General features: G+C 33.0%; 1 protein-coding gene across 10 annotated transcripts in view; it reads left to right on the top strand.

Moving 5' to 3' along the window:
• pHCl-1 (pH-sensitive chloride channel 1) overlaps positions 1-22,742 on the top strand; it is a 446,892-nt gene that overhangs the window by 365,319 nt on the left and 58,831 nt on the right. The window lies entirely within an intron of this gene.

Raw genomic sequence — 22,742 nt, 5'->3', positions numbered from 1 at the left:
GTTTTTATCCACCTGTTAATATTTTGAATTTTGCATTGTTCGCGTATACTTCGATACATTGATCTTAATTCTTTCTTTTATTCATCTAATTTATCTTAATACTTTTTCTAAATTTATCCCGCATGCAATATTTTGAAAGTGAAAACTCAGTATCAATATTATTGGACCATTTTTCATAGACAGACACCTAATGAAAGTAAAGTTTTTAGATCTACTACAGCAGCAAATTGTTTTGAAAATGGTAGAGTTTCTGGCGAAAGATACAATCATTTCTGGTTCTAACAAAATAGATACCCGTGACATAACAGCAGATATTTAGGTACGTTTGGAACAGATATTTAGGTATTACCTTCCCAAGTCGATAATATAATTAACTACGTAAAATAGTTTCGAAACACAATTCATATAACTGCCTTAATCTGAGCCTTCTATAAATTGCAAGGCATAGCCAGACGTTGATAAAGATGTTAATAGAGACATGGGGAATCTAATATCAGATGTCGCTATTGCGTCCGTTTCGAAGCCATTTTATTGTTGCTTCTTAAGACAGGAAAGATCTATTTTTCACGTTGAGAACGCCTATGAATAACTGTTCTGATGAGCTTTATTAAAGCGAAATACGTATAAACAGATACATAGACGATTTGTACGTGAAATGGAATCTTTACTGTCTTTTTCATATAATTAACTACCTTGTGGCCAGCAAGACGACCGGATTTGTCACTCAATGACTTTTTTATAGAAACGCTTAAAATCATCCATTTATAAGCCCTAACATGATTGCCAATGTTTGGACAAATTTTTATGACCGTATGAGTTATTACCTTGCTTAGTAAGCATCTTTCATAAATATGTTTTTGTATCATTGTTTATCAGAAATTCCTTTATTTAAAATGTATTTTTAGTTTAAAATACATACATAATGCATAAAACGAAATGCATACCAAAGGATTGGAAATCAAGTATAACGATCCCTATACACGAAAAAAGTATGTCCATAAATATGTCCCATCTAACTATCAAACTATTACATTGCTTGAAATTATTGACTAAGATACTTGCTGAGAAAAATAATTGAAAAGTATTAGATATACGAAGAGCAACAAGGTTTCGGTGTAACAGATCAACTGTCGATGCCATATTCATAATAAGACAAATAGGAGAATAAGCAGTAGAATTTAATACACCTTCATTCATGTATTTTATCGACATCACTAAAGCCTTATATAGTATTAGACTACAAGGGGTCATTTTACTTTTATACCTTAAAAGTTAAAAGTTTAAGCTAAAAATATCAGCACGAAAAACAAGTTCCTCGTGATTGCTAGTATCGAAAGTATTGAAATTCAACTATTTGGTAACGCAAATATCGTATTATGGAAACATCTCCGAAGGGACCCGCACAAGCTAATAAAGCAGACGTGATATAGAGAAATAAGAACATGAGGATAGAAAGAAAAACACGCATATATAAGACTTGTGTACAACTGATATTAACCTATGCTATAAAAATAAGATCAGAAACAACAATTACAAAAATAATCTTAAGAACAACAGAGATGAAAACACTGTAAAACTTTAAGAGACAGAATCCCTAATACACAAATCAGAGACATGTGTAAAGTACATGATATCGTCCGACGGGGATCCCTAAATAGTACCAACACTCTAAAAGAATTTGAAGAGAGAGACTTGCTCAAATAGTAAGAGATGGAAAACCAGAAGGTAAAAGACCACAAAGCAGACCTCCTAAAAGATGAAGAGATAGCTGGCAGTCAACATCGCAAATACTGCTAAATCAGACCGGAAACAACAGGCCTTAAGGCCTAACATACAAAGAAGAAGAAGACGAAGAAGATTTTTTTGTGTTTTCAAAAATAAACACATTAAAAATATATTCTTAATCATATCATAGACCACCAGCTTGACACAAGTATGTACGATCTTCCTAAACCGTCAGATTGCCCATGTTCCGATTACATGTATCCACTAACCGTTTTCTGATCTGATCGATAAACGCTCGTGAGAGTGAGGCAATATTTGAATGATAAAATTATAATTTCATTACATTATCCTTATTAACTGAGTTGCTGCAATTAATTCTTCAAGGAAAAGTAGAAGGAAAATGAGGACCAGGAAGACAAAAAATCTACGTACGTGATTCAACACAACAACCACAAATATTTTCAGAGCCGCAGTTTGCAAAATATAAATAACCATGATGGTCGCCAATATCCAAATCAGATAGGCACTACAAGAAGAAGATCCTTGATGTATTTGGTATTCCATAGATATGTCAACCTATTGTATCCACGGTTGGACATTCATCCGTGGAGGAAGTCTCCACCATCCTCCTCCACTGCTCTCTCCCCTAGGCTCTCCCATGATGGTCGCCAATATCCAAATCAGATAGGCACTACAAGAAGAAGATCCTTGATGTATTTGGTATTCCATAGATATGTCAACCTATTGTATCCACGGTTGGACATTCATCCGTGGAGGAAGTCTCCACCATCCTCCTCCACTGTTCTCTCCCCTAGGCTCTCTGCATTTATTTTCCTGCTGTTTTTCGTTAGTCGTCCATTTATCTTGTTGTTGGTCTACCAAAATGGCACTTGTTTCTGCTAGGTCTCCATTCTATGAGACTTTTGGTCCACCTTTTATCATTTAAACGGGCTGTATGGCCAGTCCGTCTCCATTTGGCTCAAGCAATATTTTCTATAACATCTGTTGTTTTATTTCTCTCTCTTACTATCTATTCTGTTTGGTATCAGATCTCTTCTTCAGCTCTTCTTCGGCTCTTCTCCAGCACTGCTCTTTCTATGGTTCTTTGGGTTACTCTAAATTTAGTGACAGATTTTAGGCAAATCGGTAGCGTACCTTTTAGTATATGTCTCATCTTACCAAATATTGCCATCCCAATCTATAATCTTACAGGTTTGATTGTCTTTCCCTATTCTACTTTTATTTCCCAAATAAATATAACTAAAAATTTCATATAGTTACATTATACAATAAATGTGAAATATGGTGGATGCGATTTTAAATTGTGCGACCACCATTTTCAAAATTCGGACAAAAAACTCACATTTTACTGGCTAACTAAGCTTTGACTACCTAAGAAAAATATAATTTCTTTAATCAGAATTTAGTACAATTTGCATTAAGCTGTTACAAGGCAATGCAATAACAAATTTCACTTTGAAATTCACCAAACATTTTCATGAAGCAGAAGCACACAAGATGAATTCTTGTGAAAATAAATAACTAAGTTATGAACTAACTTATTTTTCATCTGATGCCTGGTATAAGTATAGCTTTGTACAGAAGCAGTTTATTTTTAAGAGATATCTGAGACCTTTTTTAAAAAGCCAGTTCATATTTTTTAGTTTAAGATCTAGTTTTTTCCGTTTAGTTTAATGTGCGGTTTTATAGGAATAGGAGTATTATATAAACTTGTTCATATGCAGATTTTTTTGTTGTAAAAGTAATTTGTACTGATTTGCTAGCATTAACACTGATCTTCCATCGCTTAAGCCACTTTTCTAATTGGACTAAATGGTTTTGTACTTTTTGTGATGCTACATTAGGGTCGATATCCACTGAAAAGATTCCCGTGTCATCGGCAAAAGTAGCTAAGAAGGTATCATTACTGGTTGAAACGTCTGCTGTAAATATCAGATACAGAAATGGGCCCAAAACGCTACCCTGAGGTACGCCAGATTGTATGATGTGGTAATTTGAGTAGCTGTTTTCAATTTTGACTTGGAAGTAACGGTCAACGGAAGTGACTACGGAAGTATTTTATAAAATATAGTTGGTCTCTTAGGTGTAATTTCAGTTTGTAGAGGAGACGTTTATGCCATACTTTAATAAATGCATGTTGTATATCTACAAAGGCTACAGCGCAAAACTTTTTGTCTTCGAGAGTTGTTTTAATTATATTTAATATTCTGTGGCATTGTTGGATGGTTGAGTCTTCTTCTTCAAGTGCCATCTCCACGACAGAAGTCGGCAATCATCATAGCTATTTGGACTTTTGAGACAGTTGAGTGTTCACGTCTAAATCCGAATTGGTGTTGTGGTATAATTTCGTTTATGAGAACAACTTGCTCGATTTTATGTAATAGTAGCATTTTTAATACTGTCGACATTATTGGGAGTAGGCTTATAGGGCGATATGAATTTGCTTGGTTTCGAAATCATAGTAACTTGAGGAAATTTCTATTGTATTGAAAAGTATCGAAGACGTAGTATGCTGTTGTATATCATTGTTAATAACACCACTGCTTTTCTCGGCAGCTTCTGAAGTAATTCCCCTGTTATCAAATCATAGCCAGGAGTTTTTTTAGGATTTAGCATTTTTATTTGTTGTCGAACCTCTGTCGGAGTAAATGTTGTCATAGGAATAGATAGTAGACATGGAGTTTCGAGATACGTTCTTATATCATCTTCATCGTTATTAGTATCTGGTACTGCGAATACACTTGCAAGATGCTCTGTAAATATATCTATAAAGAATTGTTTGAAAATTACAGTGTTACATTAACTTTAAGGTTTCTCAGTGCTTTCAAATCCATTTTTCTATAAATAATTTTGTTGTAGCTGATATGTTATCCATATATCTACCCTATTATAGTTTAATTACCATTAGTGTGTAAATAATGTTTAATAACAGTTAACCAATATGCAATAATACATAAATATTAATAATAATGTGAATTGAGCCAGTACGCAAAGTAAATAAATAAAATAACTGTAAATATATTTTAAATCTAAATAAAAAACTTGTATAACATCCTAGCATAATTTACATAAAGAAAATACTTTATTATTCCAAACTGATGCTTGTATCATAAAAACGAATGAAAGTACACACTTTTGTCTCATTTGTATGTACATATATTTGAATCGAATTCAAATTTTAGGTCATTATGAATGATAAAACTTGAATCAAGCAACGTAAGCAAAATAAAAACAACTTTAAAAACACCGAGCTATAAATAGACGTTTGTACAATATGAAACGTTAATGGTGTAATGAGGGATCATTTTTTTATTGGTCACGCAGAAAATAATCAATTTTGGTCGTAGGAATTCTATATAATTAGGATTGTTCCATTTTTAAAGTGTAATTTTAAATTTTTCACCATTTTATTTTCAGGGTATGGGAAATTTCGAAATTTAATAGTTTAATAAGACTTCAATATAATATTTACTTCTAAATTGCTAATATATAAATTTAGATATGTCGTTACTACAAAAATCGTTGAGGAATCGACGAAACGAAAGGAAGTGTAGCATATTATTAAATATTTATAAAGAATAGAATAATCAATTTAACACCTACAGAAATTAGCATCCACATCATCTGCTACGTGATAAAAAATAATATTGCACCTGTTATTAAATCATTTACATTACGACCAAAAAGATGTGAGAGTCAGAAGAGGAGCAGAATGTGAAACTATAAACTACTAAAAGCAAAAATAGGCATTAATTGGAAACATAACAAGACCCCCTTTACAGAACTGTTAAACACTATAAGAGAAAAACACTACAATATAGAACTACTATAAGAACAATTAATAAGAGAACTATACAAACAACATCTAGACCCAAAATTAATAGAATTTAGATACGGCAACATCGAAGAAATATACGAGCATATAAAGGCGAGTATAAAGCAAGCAGCATTCGAAGCCCTTGGGGAAAAAGAACATATAACAAATAAACAGCACTATTATGAAATAAATGAACCAACAAAAAGAATAATTAAAGAAAAAAAGCAACTATATAGAAAATAGCTGACTACAAACAACGATGAAGTTTATAAAAAGTATAGAGAAAAAGATAGAGAAGTAAAAAAACAAATAACACAACAAAAGAATGAAGAATGAGAAAAAACCAGCTAAAATATTGAAACATACATAGGAGGTACAAGAACGAGAAAGAAAAAATTAAATTGGGAAATATACAGGACAAAGAATGGAAGGACTATTACAAGGAACTGTTAACAGAACAAAGACCACAATTGATTGGAAAATAAAACAGGCGAAGATGAATCAGATCCCCACAACAAGAAATAGAAATCACACATAGGGAAATGAGAAAGACCATAAAAGCAATTAAAAATAAGAAAGCACCGGGACCTGAAAGCATCTCACCTGAGCTTATAAAATACGGTTCAAAAAATTACACCGGATAATAAAATGGATATTTCAGAAAGCCATAAATGGAGAACAGCTCACAAAGGAAAAACCGGAGGCATATATGACATCTATATTTAAAAAAGGAGATAAAAACGATGCGAAAACTACAGAGGAATAAGCGTAATATCATCAATATGAAGATTATATTGGAAGATACTGCGAAAAAAAAAAGAGCAAGCAATAAAAGGCAAAATAGGGGAGGATCAGGTAGGCTTCACGGCAGGAAGATCATGCATAGACCACATATACACACTGGAACAGCCGTTGAAAAAGAAAAAAACCAAAAATAGATATATACATTTGGCATTTGTGAACTTGAGAAAGGCGTATAACTCTGTACCAGGGTCAGAACTATGAAAGGCAATGTACAAATTAGAAATACAGACGGAACTCATAGAAGCTACAAAAGCTCTGTATAAAGAAAATAAAGTGTCCATTTAAATAGGAACAAGAATCATAGGAGACTTCACCATAAAAAAAGGGCTCTCGCAGGGTTGTTTCACATCTCCAACAACCCTATTCAAAGTATACTTAGAGAAAGCGATGACTCCATGGATAGGAAAATGCGAAGGCATCAGAGTACCGGTACGAAACGAATACCTATATACGTTAAGCTTTGCAGACGATCAGGTAGTGATTGCACAAGACCAAGAAGACCTCAGTTACATGATGAAAAAACTACAAGAAGACTATACCAAGGCTGGCCTAGATATTAACCTCGCAAAAACAGAGTACCTATCTACCCATGAAGAAGACATAGAAGACCTACAGATTGAGGACAACGTAACAATCAAAGTAAAGGTTAAATTCAAAAGCTTGGGGATCACGAAAAAGGCAACAACAGAGGAAGAAATTAAGCAAAGATTAGGACAAACAAGAACAGCAATCCGAGAACTCAACTCAGTATGGTGGAATAGACACCTAAATATGAAGAAAAAAACACAGATCTATAAAACATTCCATCTATAAAACATCCAGAATGGAAGTATTGGAAACCATCAAGACACGAAAGCTGCAATACCTGGGGCATGTTATGCGTAATGAGAGATACAACCTACTTCAATTGATTATACAAGGGAAAATCCAGGGCAAGAGAAGTGTAGGAAGAAAAAGAATCTCATGGTTGCGTAACTTAAGGGAATGGTACGGATGCACATCAATTGAACTATTCAGAGCAGCAGCATCTAAGATCAGAATAGCCATGATGATTGCCAACCTCCGTCGCGGAGATGGCACGTGAAGAAGAAGATAAAACATTCGTGCAAAGTATTACGGCATATGGGGCTGAAAATTGGATTATAAACAAGAAAAACAGTAGTAAGATAGTATCAACAGAGATGAAATGCCTGCAAAGATGTTGCAGAGTATCAAGAATAGATACGAGCAGTAATGACGAAATAAAGCAAAGAACATCATTAGAAAGAGACATACTAACATATAGGTATAGAACAAAACATACTAAAGTGGTATGGACATGTAAGAACAACTAGCGACAGCAGATGGATAAAGAGAATAACCGAATGAAATCCCATAGAAAGGAGGAAAAAAGGATGACCCCGAAGATCCTGGAGGAACGAAGTAGAGGACGCCATGAGTAAAGAGGCCTAAACTGGGACAACAGAGAGATGAAAAAGTTGAGCGAGGGAAGGCAGTGAATACTGTAGAATCCTGAACATATACATTACGACCAGTCAGAAATAAATTGTTGTGCGTTGAACACATTTTATATTATTACGTAATTCATTTCTTCTTTGACCGTCAAGTGGAAGAGATCGACCTCCTAACGTTAAACTCATTACAGTGTAGTCAATTATATAAATAATTCTTTGAAGTGAATCGGGTACATTTTGTAATTAGAATGAAGAGTTCAGTGAAAAATAAATATCTAGGATTCCAGATACGAGAAATTATTTTAAGGGTGTTTAAGTTTACTATAGAAAAAGCTAATTCAGATACACTTTTATTTTAGTAGATATTCACCCTGACTTGGGTAACGACGACGACGACTTGGGTTGATTTTTTCTTCGCTAAAATCTAAAGGTACTTTATCACTAAGTCACTAATCAAGTTTTGTTTCTAAGAATGTTTTTGTATAATTTTGGTCATTGGAATTTTTTTTTTTTTTTATTTAGAAATTACAGCCGCATCCACCATAATGGTTATTAGCGGCGGCTACAGAATTACAAAATTAGAGTTTATAAAATATTCCTATAGATTTTAAGAAATTTACAATATTACTAACTGAAGAATTAGTGCCTAATAAATTACTTAAACTGTTAGGTATGTTAAATGTAAGACGAAAATGGGCAAATCTATGACATTCAATTAATAAATGGTTAACGGTTATTTGTACATTACATGTTTCACAAATAGGTGGATCACTTTTGGACAGTAAATATGAGTGAGTAAGTCTCGTGTGTCCAATTCGTAATCTAGTTATCACCAATTGTTCTCTTCTGTTCCTGGTTGAAGGTTGCCAAGCTGTAACGTCATTTTTAATTTGCTTCAGTGATGTTTGAGAAGATTGCCATTCGTTTTTCCACTTGCACAAAACTCGATTTTTTATAAAAGCTTTTATATCACTCGCGGTATTTCGATTCTCGGCTTTTTCTATATCGACACATTTAGCAATTTCACTCGCGCACTGGTCCGCACTTTCGTTGCCAGCAATACCAATGTGGGATGGAATCCATATAAATCTGATACTCCTAGAATTTTCTTGAGCCTTCATGAGTTCTAGTTTTATCAGTTTCTTAAGGGGACCTTTAGGATAGATCTGTTTAAGGGTTTGAAGGGCGCTTAGTGAGTCACTTAAGATAACAGAGTTAGGAATGTTATTAGAATTTATATGCATGATAGCTTTAAACATTGCATAGAGCTCAGCGGAGAAAATCGAAAAGAAGGTTGGAAGACGAAATTGATATGTATCGCTTGGAGTAACGAATGCAGCATCTACTCCTTTATCACACTTAGATGCATCTGTAAAGATTTTATAGCAATGTTCGTAATGCTGACGGAGAATTAGATCTAGATTATTCTTAATCTCTGCGTAACAGTTAATATGTTTGTTGTATTGGGTTAGACAAGTATTTAAATTTGGGGTATTAATTTTCCAAGGAGAGGGGATTTTAATATTGATTGGAAAGGTAATTGGGAATTCTATATTAAGACATCTCAGGTAACACCGTACTCGCTCATAGTAAGGCTTATGTTTGGTACTATTGGTAAAGAGATTTATATATTTATTAGTGAACGTATTATTAAATAGAGGTTTGTTTACATTTGAGGCTATTGACGTTGCGTGTGAAAGTGTTAAGGAAATTCGGCGGTGATATAATGAAGGCTCCCCACTTTCAGAATATAAACTTTCCACCGGTGACGTTCGAAATGCGCCAAGAGAGAGTCTAAGTGCTGAGTTGTGAATAGAGTCTAGTTGTTTTAACAATGTGGGGGAAGCAGAGGCGTAAGCGATTGATCCATAATCAATTTTTGATCTAATTAGAGTTCTGTAGATTGTAAGTAAGGTAGAGAGGTCAGAGCCCCAAAATCTATTTGACAGTGTTCTCATTAGGTTAAGTTTCTTATGACAAGTCAAAACTAATTGTCTAATATGTTCTTTCCAAGTAAGTTGATTATCAAACCACATACCTAAGAATTTTACACATGATTTGAAGGATAGCGATGTATTGAAAAACTTAAGATTGGGATTATTTGAGAAGTTCTTTTTTGAGAATACCATACCAACGGTTTTTGAAACCGAGGATTGAAAACCAGTATTGCGAGACCACTTTTCGAGTTTTTGTAAGAAAGTTTGCAAAATTGTTGAAGTTAAATTAATATCTTTGCCTTTTACGTAAACCACCAAGTCATCTGCATATAAACATGCTTTTAAAGGTTTTTTGAGGTTCTTGATTATGTCATTAATAGCAATTAAGAAAAGTGTAGGACTAATAATTGAGCCTTGAGGTATACCGTTTTCTTCTTCCTGCATTTCGGAATAGAAGTTGTTAACTCTTACACGAAAAGATCTGTTTTCTAGAAAGTTCTTAATAAAATGAAGGCAATTTCCACGAATGTTCCATGACTGTAACTTTTTTAAAATGTTGAATCTCCAACATGTATTAAATGCTTTTCTTAAGTCAAAAAATACTGCGATACAATGTTGTTTTGTTGCCAGAGATTCGTGAATATCACTTTCCAGGTCCAATATGTTGTCTATACCGGATCGGTTTTGTCGGAAACCATTTTGTTCGTTTATAAGTAAGTTCGAATTTTCTAGATGCCAAATCAGCCTTGAGTTAATAATTTTTTCTAGTAGCTTGCCCATTGCACAAGTTAGGCTTATCGGTCTATAGGAATTGGGGTCTAGACGAGATTTTTGGCTTTTGAGAAATGGGAGAATGATAGATTTTGACCAAACAGATGGGTACTGGTGTCGCTGCCAAATGAAGTTAAATAATTGAAGCATGTAATTTTTAGCGGAAGTAGGTAGGTGCTTTAAGAAAATACTTGGGATATCGTCAGGACCAGGACTTGTTTCTTTTAGATCGTTCAGTGAGTTGTTTAGTTCTTGTAACGTGAGAGGAGCGTTTAATGGAATGTTATAGTTTTCTAAATAGAGGTTAGACCTTTCGGCCTCTAGTTTATTTTCCAGAAATACAGGGTCAAAATTTTCATTGGAAGACATTTCTCTGTAGTTTTTAGCTAATGTATTAACAATTTCAATAGGAGAGGTGACAATTTGATTACCTATTTTGAGACTAGATATTGGGGATGACTCCTTTATACCAGAAATTTTACGTATTTTCTTCCATACTTCTCTTACAGGAGTGGAGCTGTTAATGCTAGAGACATATTGGACCCAACTGGATTTTTTTGTTTGATTTATTAAACGTTGAGCTCTGGCCTTCATTTTTTTGTAGTTAATTTTATTTTCGAGTGTTTTATGCTTCTTAAATCTATTAAAAGCTGTTTTGCTGGCACGTACTGCTTCGTTACACTCCGAATTCCACCAAGGCACAGAAACATGATTTTTAATGGGCTTTGTTTTGCCGATGAAGAGCTCCGCACTCTGCAGAATGACACTATTAAAAGTACCTAAAGAATCGTTAATATTATCATTCAGTATAAGACTCTCCAAAGCCTTATCTATATAATTTTCAAAATTGATCCACTTAGCCGAATTTATATTCCATTTGGGCAAGAAGGATATTGGGGAAGGCTGACCTGAGAGATTCTCAATGGTAATAGGGTGATGGTCGCTACCATAAGTATACTCAAGAACATTCCAAGAGAGACGCGGAGCAAGACCTGGATCACAGAGGCTTAAATCTATCACGGAGGATTCTCCAGTGCAGATGTTAAATCTTGTAGGTGAACCATCATTTAGAAAATTTAATTGAAGATCCTGCATTACCTTTTCTAAAAGTTTTCCTCTGTGATCAGTACGCTTAGATCCCCAAATAAAGTTATGACCGTTAAAAGCACCTACGATGATTCGAGGAGAGGGTATCTGTTCGATAAGACTTTTTAAATCTTTATATGTAGCTGAAGAACTAGATGGAAGGTAAATGTTACAAATAAAAATTGGAACGGAAGCGGTGATCTCTATAACTATAGTTTCAATGTTACTATTGACAGGAAAAACATTTGCAACCAAAGATTTTTTGACAAGTGTCATAACACCACCTGAAGAGAAATTATTGTCATGTACTATATCTTTTCTAAAAATGTTAAAATATTTGGAATTGTAGTTTTTTTGGGGGTTTAAATTTGTTTCTTGGAGACATATTATTTCGGTAGAGAATTCAGAAATAAGTTTTTGTAAGGTTGGGAGTCGATGGAAAAATCCATCTATATTCCATTGCAGTAGTTTAGTGAATTGTATTATATACGAAAAATATGAATTTACGGGTTAACCTGAGATAACTCGCCCTCGGATTCAGAAATGTCGTTACCCAAGTGCCGGAGGATTTTCTTTCTTAAGAAGGTGATATAACGTTTGGTTGATCTATCTTATAATTGCGGATGAACTTTAGTTAACATATGAACTAATCCCAAAAGGTCAGAAGTAAACTGTTGAATTATGTTAGAAGGATCTTGCACGCCGCTAACATTGCTTAGAAGTAGATTTAATTGGTCAAAATTGAGAACAAATGTGGGTAAATGATTTTGGATAAAATCTTTGGCAGGTTCAAGGTCATATGATTTTGTTGATTTTATGCATGTAGGCTCCTCGTTGCTTTTAACTTTCTTGGCTCTAGGTTTGGATGTAGGTACAGCAAATGATTTTTCTGTATGGGTTGTTTCTGGAGACGTAAGAACATCATTGATACTACGTTTTGGCTGAAGATCGATATTGATTACTTTGCAGCTTTTCAAGGTGTTGACTTCTTCTTGACCATTAGGATTGCTCGGATTATTTGCTAATTTTTCTTGGACGGAAATTTGTTCGTTTGATATGGATGTTGATGCAGGTTGAGGCATGATGTCAGGGGTGAAAGAAGTAGTAGATTGACTGTTATTAGAATCAATTAAATTTGTTGTTGATTCTAGTTTATCGGGACAGTTGGTGGCGATATGTCCAGACTTTTTGCAGTTATAACAGGCCATAGTTTCTTGAGATAAGAATATTCGATATGTTGTATTATCGAAATCTAAGGTGAATGAGTCGGGTAAGGAGATATTATGGGGACTGACATATATTTGTCTTCTGAAACTTAAAATATGATTATATTCCGGAAGGGTGGAACTGATTTTCAGAAAAGTGACAGGAGAGACCATATTAAGTCCAATACTTTGTAGATAATCAACTAACAGACTATGTGGTATTGTTGGACATACGTTTGAAAAAACAATACGTTCCGCTGGTGAGATTAATCTTCTAGCTTGTACAATATTGTTCTGGATTTGTATGTGTCCATGGTTTTGCATGAATTCGTCCACGATTTTTTTATTTGCAAGGTACATGCAAATCCGATTATTGGATAGTCGGGAGGAAAATATTATATTTTTGGGATGAATTAGGTTACCCAAAGGAATTAAGTAATCTTGCAGTCGAGTATTTTCTAAAGCGCTGAAGACAATTGCTTGGTGTTTTGAGGGAAATTGTGTAGAAGCTGCTGATGAATAGGTTTTATTGGTATTTGTCTGTAATTGCGATACTTGTGGTATGTTAGAGAGACTCTGAATATTAGGTTCCATTTTTGATTTTAACACGGAACATGTGTTTAAAAATAATACGGACCTGCCTAGTAATCAAACAGGTAGTAAAACTGGAATAATATTTCTTGAGTCGTATGTTATTGATAATTGTTAAATTAAAAATCAACCAAAAACTGGTTGATCACGTTATATTAATGAAAACTAATATGATGTGTTCACTTACTGGTGTTTCATGTAATTGTCACTTAACTATTTATAAATAAACTGTTATAATTACTGCATAAAATTTGCAAATTTGTTGAGACCAAAATAAACACGCCTTTCGGTGGCTCATTCAGGGCCGAACTCCCGGTCATTGGAATTGTTTTCGAACTCTGTTGCTAATATCAGCTATTTCTATTCTATTGGTGATAACTTTATTGTCATGTGCTTAAATGGGATAGATTGAGTATGTTTTTTACCTGAAATTTTCCTGATATTTTTCCAGACAAGATAAGGTGGCGTTGAACTATTTATACTTGATACAAATTCGTTCCAAGACTGTGTTCTGCTGTTCTTCATAATATATCTTGCTTGTGCTCTCCGCTTATTATACTAAATTAAATGTTGCTCTGTTCTGTTTCGTTTAAATTTGTTAAAATAGTTTTTATAAGACTTAATGGCTTTTTTACATTCTTAGTTCCTATATTTGCTGTTGCAGCGTTTGTAATTAACGATAAGAATGTATTTAAATTATTATCTATGACTGAAAATGGTATTTGTTGTAGGTCAGTGATATTCGCTTCTATCATTTTACTATATTCCTTCCAGTTAGGAGTTTTTTAGATTCCATTTTTGAGTAGCGAATATATTTATTTTTGTATTAGGAGACTGAAAAGAGTTTCCAAATTTTGTTTATGTTCTTATTTAAGTTCTTTTATTGATAGTGATGATAAAATAATTTCTACACAACATAAACAAGTTCTACATTTTTTAAAACCAAATCAATACAAAAACTAACCCACTAATGTACAGGCCCCAAGATAACTGGCCCCTTAGGTTCAGTCTATTATCTCACTTTGTCTGTTTTTGACTTCTTAATACTTTTCAAACACTCCATCAAAAGCTCTTATTTAAAATATGCCAGTTAATGTAAACATCGCAATGAAGTGTGTCGAACAAGTATTTTCGACAAAGAGAATCACTGAATACAAAGAAATATTCAAGAGGGAGAAAGCGCTTCTAAAATAAGCCCCGAACTTGTATGCAAACAAAATTAAGTTATCCAGAATTGAACAAGAAGATCTTTACGTGAATCCTTTGTGCTAGTATTAGCAGAAATACGAATAAGGAAAGTAGAACTTCCAATAATGATTTGAAAGGGAAATATCTAATATTCCAAAACAGGAATTATTTATAACGCAAAGGGAAAGTTTTTTTAAAATATATTTAAACTTTTTCCTTTTATTTTATCATCGACTAAAGTGCAAGCATTATACAGCATATGAATTTTTCAAAATATCTTTTATAAGCAGATCTTCTGTAAGCAGTTATTTTAGTAAGGGGTTAAGAGTTAGTGCTGAAAACATTCAGTCTTCTTTTGAAAGAAAATCTTTACGATTTTTTTTATTTTCTAGGAAAATAAATATATTAAACGTTGAGAAATTTTAAAATTGTCACCTTCTTCTTAAAGTGCCCTCTCCTCAATGGAGGTTGGCTACTACAATTTTAAAATCTTCTCTATCTTCAGCTGTTCTTATTACCTGTTCAAAATTTAGCCCTGTCCATTGTCGGATGTTTCTGAGCCACGATAGTCTTTTCCTTCCTAGGCCTCTCTTTCCCTCGATTTTTCCTTTCACTATAAGTTGGGCATATTGGTACTTATTATTTCTCAGTATGTGGCCTAGGTATGATGTTTTTCTAACTTTTACTGTGTTAACACCGTTTACATTATTAAACCATGAAATAAATAGTCTAAAACAAACTGACAGAAACACTTTAGACCATCAAAGCACCTACAAATTAGAAAAAAATTTTAAAGAAGTATTTTTTTTGTGGCATAGACTTTTGTCATTCAGCCAGTCTCGATATCTTATATACTAAAACGCTAAGCCCTTTTCTTGTCCACCACTTTACTCAAAAACCATATTAGATAATTAAAATATTTTTTCGGAATATTATTAGTATTACGTATGAGATTGTCAAGATATACTTTTGGTACAAAAATTCACTTCCGGTTTTGAGATGACCGAAAGTTAAAATTTACTTTAAGTTTTAGACCCCACAATGTATATATGGATCGAAAGGTCTCGTCGAGACGAATCTAAATATGTACTTCCGGTTGAGATCCGACACCGGAAGTGACCCGAAACGCGCATAAAACGTCAAGATAGAGCAAATCTGACACCGGATTCGTGATCAGCATGCAAAATTAACTGCTAAATGACATCCATGTCGAAATTTGATGAACTAAAAATTGCATTCCGGTTTTGAGGTCGACTTCCGGTTTCGTTTTTATTAGTCAAATCAATAGAGAATTCAACGTAGAGTTCAAAAATGTAAGTTCACGAAATTATCATTTATAGTTTTTGAGTTATTGATAAAAATATTTTTACTTCCGATCATTGTATATATTGTATATTTTTCTCGCAAAATAAAAATTTCATTTAAAAAACTCGATTTCGAGTTGGTCCGCTAGTATAATATATAATCGTTATAATATATTCCTTAAGAAAGTATATACAGATAAGAGATAAGTACAGATTATTTCTCTCAGACAAATGCACAGCGGTATCCCTAAAACGAAATAGACGAATAATTAGTAGAAGAACACTTCGAAGGAAAATAAAAGGAAATATAATACAATAAAGAAGTAACTCAAGTACCAAGAGATGTCAAAACTGCTACCAATATAAAATAACCTGAAATAACACTTTATAATGTAGCAGCAGCAGTTCATGAAGTACAACCTGCAAATTTATGTTCTAATGTAATTAAACTGAGTGACAAACAAATTCTTGGTCCTCAAAATGACAATAGTACTAATAAACCTACAACATTTAGAAAACCAAAAAATGTTCTAATATGCACTAGTACTCCATAACAAATGGACTAAAGGCGGCTGTAAAAAGAACTATAAAGTACTATCATACAATCAAGTGGTCTCCACATACATCTTTGGAAGAAATAACAAACCATCTTAAGACTATTGATGAAAATATTTTGGTTAACCAATTAAACTCGAGATATCCAAGAAGTTATGCTTCACTTAAAATTGCAGTTCCTGAGGTATCGTCTGAAAGTATCGTTTTAAATTGTAAACTATGGCCTGAGGGTATACATATTAATGAATTTTTTAGTTCCTTCATGCATAAACAATAACTACAATAACTATAGTATTACTAAAGAAACGTGCTTTGTGTTTCACTTAAATGTACAGAGTATTACTAATAAGGTAGATGAATTAAATGCATTTTTTAAAGATAATAAGTATGACCCTTTTTGTGTTTCGGAATACTGGTTAAACTCTGATAATTTACAAAGAATAAACTTAGACAACTTTCAACTTGTCTCTTCATATTGTAGAAAAAGTAGACTGCATAGAGGTGTAGCTATTCTACGTATCTTCACCGTTGACGTACTGATATGTTTCACAGGAACTAACAGACAACTCGACCAATTTTTATCGTATTCACTTCATAGTCATATTGAATTTACAATAAAAACAAAACAAAACCAATTCGTAAATTTTTTAGATTTAAAAATTATCAGACTTAAAAACAAGCATGACTTCTCCATATTTCATAAACCTACCCATACTGACACGACTATACACAATTCATCATCCCATCTCACACAACATAAACTGGCAGCCTATCATAGTATGTTACATAGATTAACAGAAATTCCGATGTCAAAATACAACTTTGAGACAGAATTAAATATCATTAAGCAAAAAGCAGTAAACAATGGATACAACGAATAAACAATTAATATAATTTTAAATCAAAAACTACACAAGAAAGCCCTGAAATTAGTATTTCCACCATCAGAGAAAAAACAAAATATCAACAAAAATAGTCAAACATATAAAAAAGAAAGGAATAACACTAGCTTTTAGAACAAATAACAACTTAGGCAAATATATTAAAAACAAAATAAGAGCCAAAATAAAAAACACTTACACAGTGGTGTATACAAACTTAAATGTGGCGACTGCCCAAAAACTTACATCGGTCAAACTGGTAGAAATTTTAATAAACGAATAGCTGAACATAAAAGGCCTTTCAATAATAGAAAAACAGATTCTACATACGCACTTCACCTTCTAGATCATAATCATTCTTTTAATGATGCATTTTTAATCTTTCACATTCAAAATAAAGGCCTTAAGCTATCCTTGTTAGAATCTATGGAAATTAACAAATTGAAAAACACAGATATAATTCTGAATGACCAACTTGAGACAAACGGTTTCCCCTCCTCAACCTATTTCATTAAAGACTATAAAGTGTAAACGCATGCCAAAAATAGATCACTTGAGAAAGGCAATCAGCCGAAACAGCTGTAGCGATAAGATTTTGTGTGTGTGTGTGAGAGAGAGAGATGGCATTAGACAAAAAATCTTTTTGCCACAGAAAATTGTTATAAGGATGTTTAAATTTTTATTTTAGAATCGTTTATAAACTTGATTAGAATATTATATATAGATTTGTCAGAATAAGATAACAGATTGCTGATGTTCACTGGTAGGCTAATATTGAGATCAATTAAATCTAGATATAGGCTTCGAGTCTGTTCCCTATGATTAGGACAATCGAAAAATAAGTGGTTCAAATCTCCGACAGATTTACCATCACAAGGACAGAAAGGGGTTTCATAGATTCCAATCCTATGCAGATGCTCTGGAAAGAGGCCATGGTTAAGTTTTAACCGGGTTATTAACGAAGAATGTACTTTATTATAGTTAAAATTAAAATGGGGAATATTTTTTGGTAAGCATGGATGAATAGAAAAGTAATGGTTTCTTGAAGACTTCTGAACCTCTTTATATTTTGACATCCATCTTTCCCTGCCAATACTCCTGATAATAGAAAAAAGATCTTTAAAGTAGTAAACATTTGTAATTTCTGATATCTCAGATGTATTTTTTGCCATACCATCCACTAATTCGTTTCCAATTACTCCATTATGTCCTTTAACCCAGAGTAAAGTAACTGTTTTTTTTGTGAATTTTAGATCATGTAATAATTTTTTGATATCAAGTATAATGGAGTTTTGAAAACTATCCAATGGATGGCTACGAATAGCTTGTAATACTGCCTGAGAATCTGATACTATTACGATGTTCTCACAATAATTAGTGACACACCAAGTTAGTGCTTTCTGTATAGCAGCAGCCTCGGCTGTAAAAATAGAACAACATTCAGGAATTCGATATTTCTCAACATAATTGCTGTTTGAAACAAAAAAAGCGAAACCAGTACTTTCAACAGTTTTTGAACCATCTGTATAAATTATTGTTAAATCTTCCCCTAATTTGCTTAGTATGGATTTGAATATAATATTAGTTAAAATTGGCAAATCTGAATAAGAGGGCATTATAATGGTTGGTTTGTCTATCAGAACTTCAAAGTCTTGTATGTAAAAAGGAAATTTTGGGAGCTGTAATATATAAGATTGAAATGAATTCGTATCGATAAAAGATTCTGCAAGAGGAGGAGAATTTTTTATTCTCCAATAAGAATTTGTTAAATTTTCTGTCAAAAGTAAACCTATTTTGTGAACCATAGTTGTATTAAACGATCTGTATGTTATTAGACGTTTGTTGGCTAACATTTGCCTACGTATGTGTAAAGGTGGTTCCTGGGCTTCTGCTAGAACTGCTTGGTTTGGTGAAGACATCATAGCTCCTAGACAAATTTTTATTGATTTAAATTGTATTCTGTCAAGAGTTAATAGATTTGTTTTGCATGTTGAACCGTAAAGAACACAGCCGTAATCCAGAATGGATCGTATGTAGGATCTATAAAACATTAAAGAGATATTTTGATCTGCACCCCATCTTTTTTTAGAAACGAAACGCAGAAGGTTAATTCCACGCTCGCACTTTTGTTTTACGTACTTTATATGGCTGGACCACAAGAGTTTTTTATCTAGGATCATGCCTAGATACTTATACTCTTCTGCTAAGGGGAAATTATAATCACCTATCTGGCATTTGCCTGTGACTTTTTGTCTACGTCTAGTGAAACATACAATCGAAGATTTTTGTTGTGATATACTAAAACCCATTTGTTTCACCCACTTATCTAAGTTACTAAAGCTAAGTTTTAGATTCAACATACAATCTTCATAGGATTTATGGCTGGTATATAAACATATATCGTCTGCATATTGAATTATTTTGCATTTTTCATCCGTCAAACCATGCAGATCTGCAGTATAAACATTAAATAATAAAGGACTTAGAATTGAGCCTTGTGGGAGACCGTTATATAATATTCTTGGACCGTGTAATACATTTCTATGGTCCCGTAAGTATATTTTTCTATTCACATACAAATTTATTATATTTACAGATAATCTTTTATCGATACCACACCCCACCATTTTTGAATATAATATATCCAAATCAACCACGTCATATGCACCCTTTAAATCTAGAAACAAACATAGCATAAATTCGTTTTTTGAAAAACAGAGTTGAATATCCGTAACTAAATGTATGAGAGCATCAATGGTACCTCGACCTCTACGAAATCCATACTGTGAGTAGGGAAAAACTGAACTACTTTCAATAAAATGTTCTAATCTAAATTTTATAAGCCTTTCAAAGGATTTTGTCACACATGATAATAGAGAAATGGGTCTATAAGATGATGGAAGTTCTGGGTTTAAGTTAAATTTGAGTAAAGGGCATATGATAATATTTTTTAAAGTATCGCAATATTCTTGTTTCAACCACCAACTATTAAAGATTTGTAAGAGAACATCTTTGGCATTTGACGGCAATTTGTCCAATATCTTATAAGTAAAACCGTCCAAACCGGGGGCTGTATTTCTGCTTTTTTTTAGTGCGAAATCAAGTTCTGAAGGAGTAAAAGGTTTTGACATGGAATCTACACTAGTATTAAAACGAAAAAATTCTTTAATCCTACCAACATTACCAGAGGCAGATGAAGGTGCAAGTTGGTCTAACATCTGTTTAATGAGATTTTCAGAAAGTTGAGGTTTTTTGTTGTACTGATAGTTATTGGAAATTGATCTGACGGTTGACCATATTTTTGAAAGAGGTGTGCTTTTGTTTAGACTATTTAAAAAATTTATCCAACTACTTTTTTTCTTTGTTTTAAATAATCGTTTGGTTTGGGCTGCTATATTTTTATAGTTTATGTAATTATTATAGTTACTTTGGGTTCGATACGCTTTCAATGCTTCTGATCGTTTTTTTATTATGAATGTACATTCCTCATCCCACCAATAAGGCCTTGGAATTGAGGGAGTAAAAGGTTTTTTTATGGGCATAGATTTGGAAGCAGCTAGAGAGATAGTCTGAAAGAGTAGGGCTGTCTTCTCATCGTTAGAAAGATTATTAGATGATAAAATTGTGGATAATTGTTTGTCTAAATCTGTCTGAAATAGCTTCCAGTCAGCGCGGCAATCGTTCCATTTTGTTGATGGATTAATTAGGAAAGAAGTAGGATTAATTTTAAGCTCTATTTTAATAGGAAAATGATCGGATCCCAATGTGTCGGGATATACTGACCAGTTTATACGATTTGTTAATGAGGCTGAGGTGATAGTCAAATCAACGGCAGAATGATTGCCACTCGCGGCGATTCTAGTAGGTGATCCGTCGTTTAGAGAAACTAATTCGAAAAAATCCATGCTTTCGACTAATATTCTACCATTACGGTCATCCGGGATCGGACCCCACATGTAATGGTGGGCATTAAAATCACCACAAAAAACTGTATTATTATAATCGAATTGTTCAAATAAATGTATCCAATCAGTCTTTTCTACTCTGATGTCAGATGGTTTATATATAGACACAAAAGATATATTAATTTTGTTAAGTAAGACTGCACACACTTCTATTCCGGTATTAAAATTATAGTTAATGTTAATTATTTGATAATCAATGCCCTTTAGTATGAAAATGCCTACACCGCCATAGCCACTTTCACGGCATTTTGAAACAAAATTATACCCTTTTAATTTAAAGTCTATTTGGTTTTTCAACCAAGTTTCGGATAAAATTATAATATCTACATGAGAATTATTAATATAATTTATGAGACTATCCCTATTACTTACTAACGATCTACAATTCCATTGTAAAATATTTAAGGAAGATTGAGTAAGTTGACTGTGCATTTGGAAATTAATAATACGAGTGAATGCTTTCATTGTCACTCGTCGCTAAATTATCCGTTTCTCTGTTATTACCTGTTTCTTCTAAATTATTAGAAATAAGTTTTCTTAATTCATTTTCTAAATTGCATATAGGTTGAGATTGATTATTGGTATACATAAGTTGATTAATATGAGATGTGACAAGTAATATAAGTTTCTCTTTATAGTCAATAAATTCGTCCCTGTAGGGATTGGGTATTATAGGATTAGATTTAGGGGTAGGTCTTTTGATAGAAGTTGACGCAGAGGTATGGGGTAAAATTGGTGGAGAAGTTGCTTTACGTTTATTATTTGTAGAAATATGAATAGTTTTCCTTACCGGTTTATTTAATGTGAAATTAGGGACATTGTTAGACGAGGTAGGTAAACTGGGAAAATTGGAAGTGTTATTTAGAATAGAAAATCTATTATTAGTTATTATTTTTGCGTAACTTGGATTGTTATGTAATTGTTCTGCTTCTCTGAATGTTATATTTTCTGATGCCATTATTGCTTTGATTTTCTTCTGTTTTTCGTATATTGGACATTTTCTAGACAACGAGGTGTGATCGTTGGTTTTACAATATATGCAATGATTATTTTCATTACAAGTTTCTACAGTATGGGTGGTGTCTGTACATTTTTTACATCTACTGTCCTTAGATTTACATTGTTTTGAGGAGTGACCATATCTGAGACATTTATAGCATTGCACTACCGGGTGTATGTATGGATCTACTGAAAAGTTGCATAAATTAATTATTATGTTTTGTGGAACCTCGTTTCCCAAAAATTCTACAATTATCATTTGTCTTGGTACTAATTGAGTTGTGCCATCGTTGTTCGTTACTTTTCGTTGCATCCTTTGAACATTTACCACTTGTCTCTCGGATATTATCGCATCCTTTAAATAATTCTCCGAAAAGAAAGTATCAACCATACGAACTATGCCTTTTCTATGTGTATAAAATTTTGGAATATAAGCTAT

Source organism: Diabrotica undecimpunctata, chromosome 9, assembly GCF_040954645.1.
Source record: "Diabrotica undecimpunctata isolate CICGRU chromosome 9, icDiaUnde3, whole genome shotgun sequence".
NCBI lineage: Eukaryota > Metazoa > Arthropoda > Insecta > Coleoptera > Chrysomelidae > Diabrotica > Diabrotica undecimpunctata.
The sequence above is the reverse complement of the archived record's forward strand: the minus strand, read 5'-3'. Positions and strand labels throughout refer to the sequence as shown.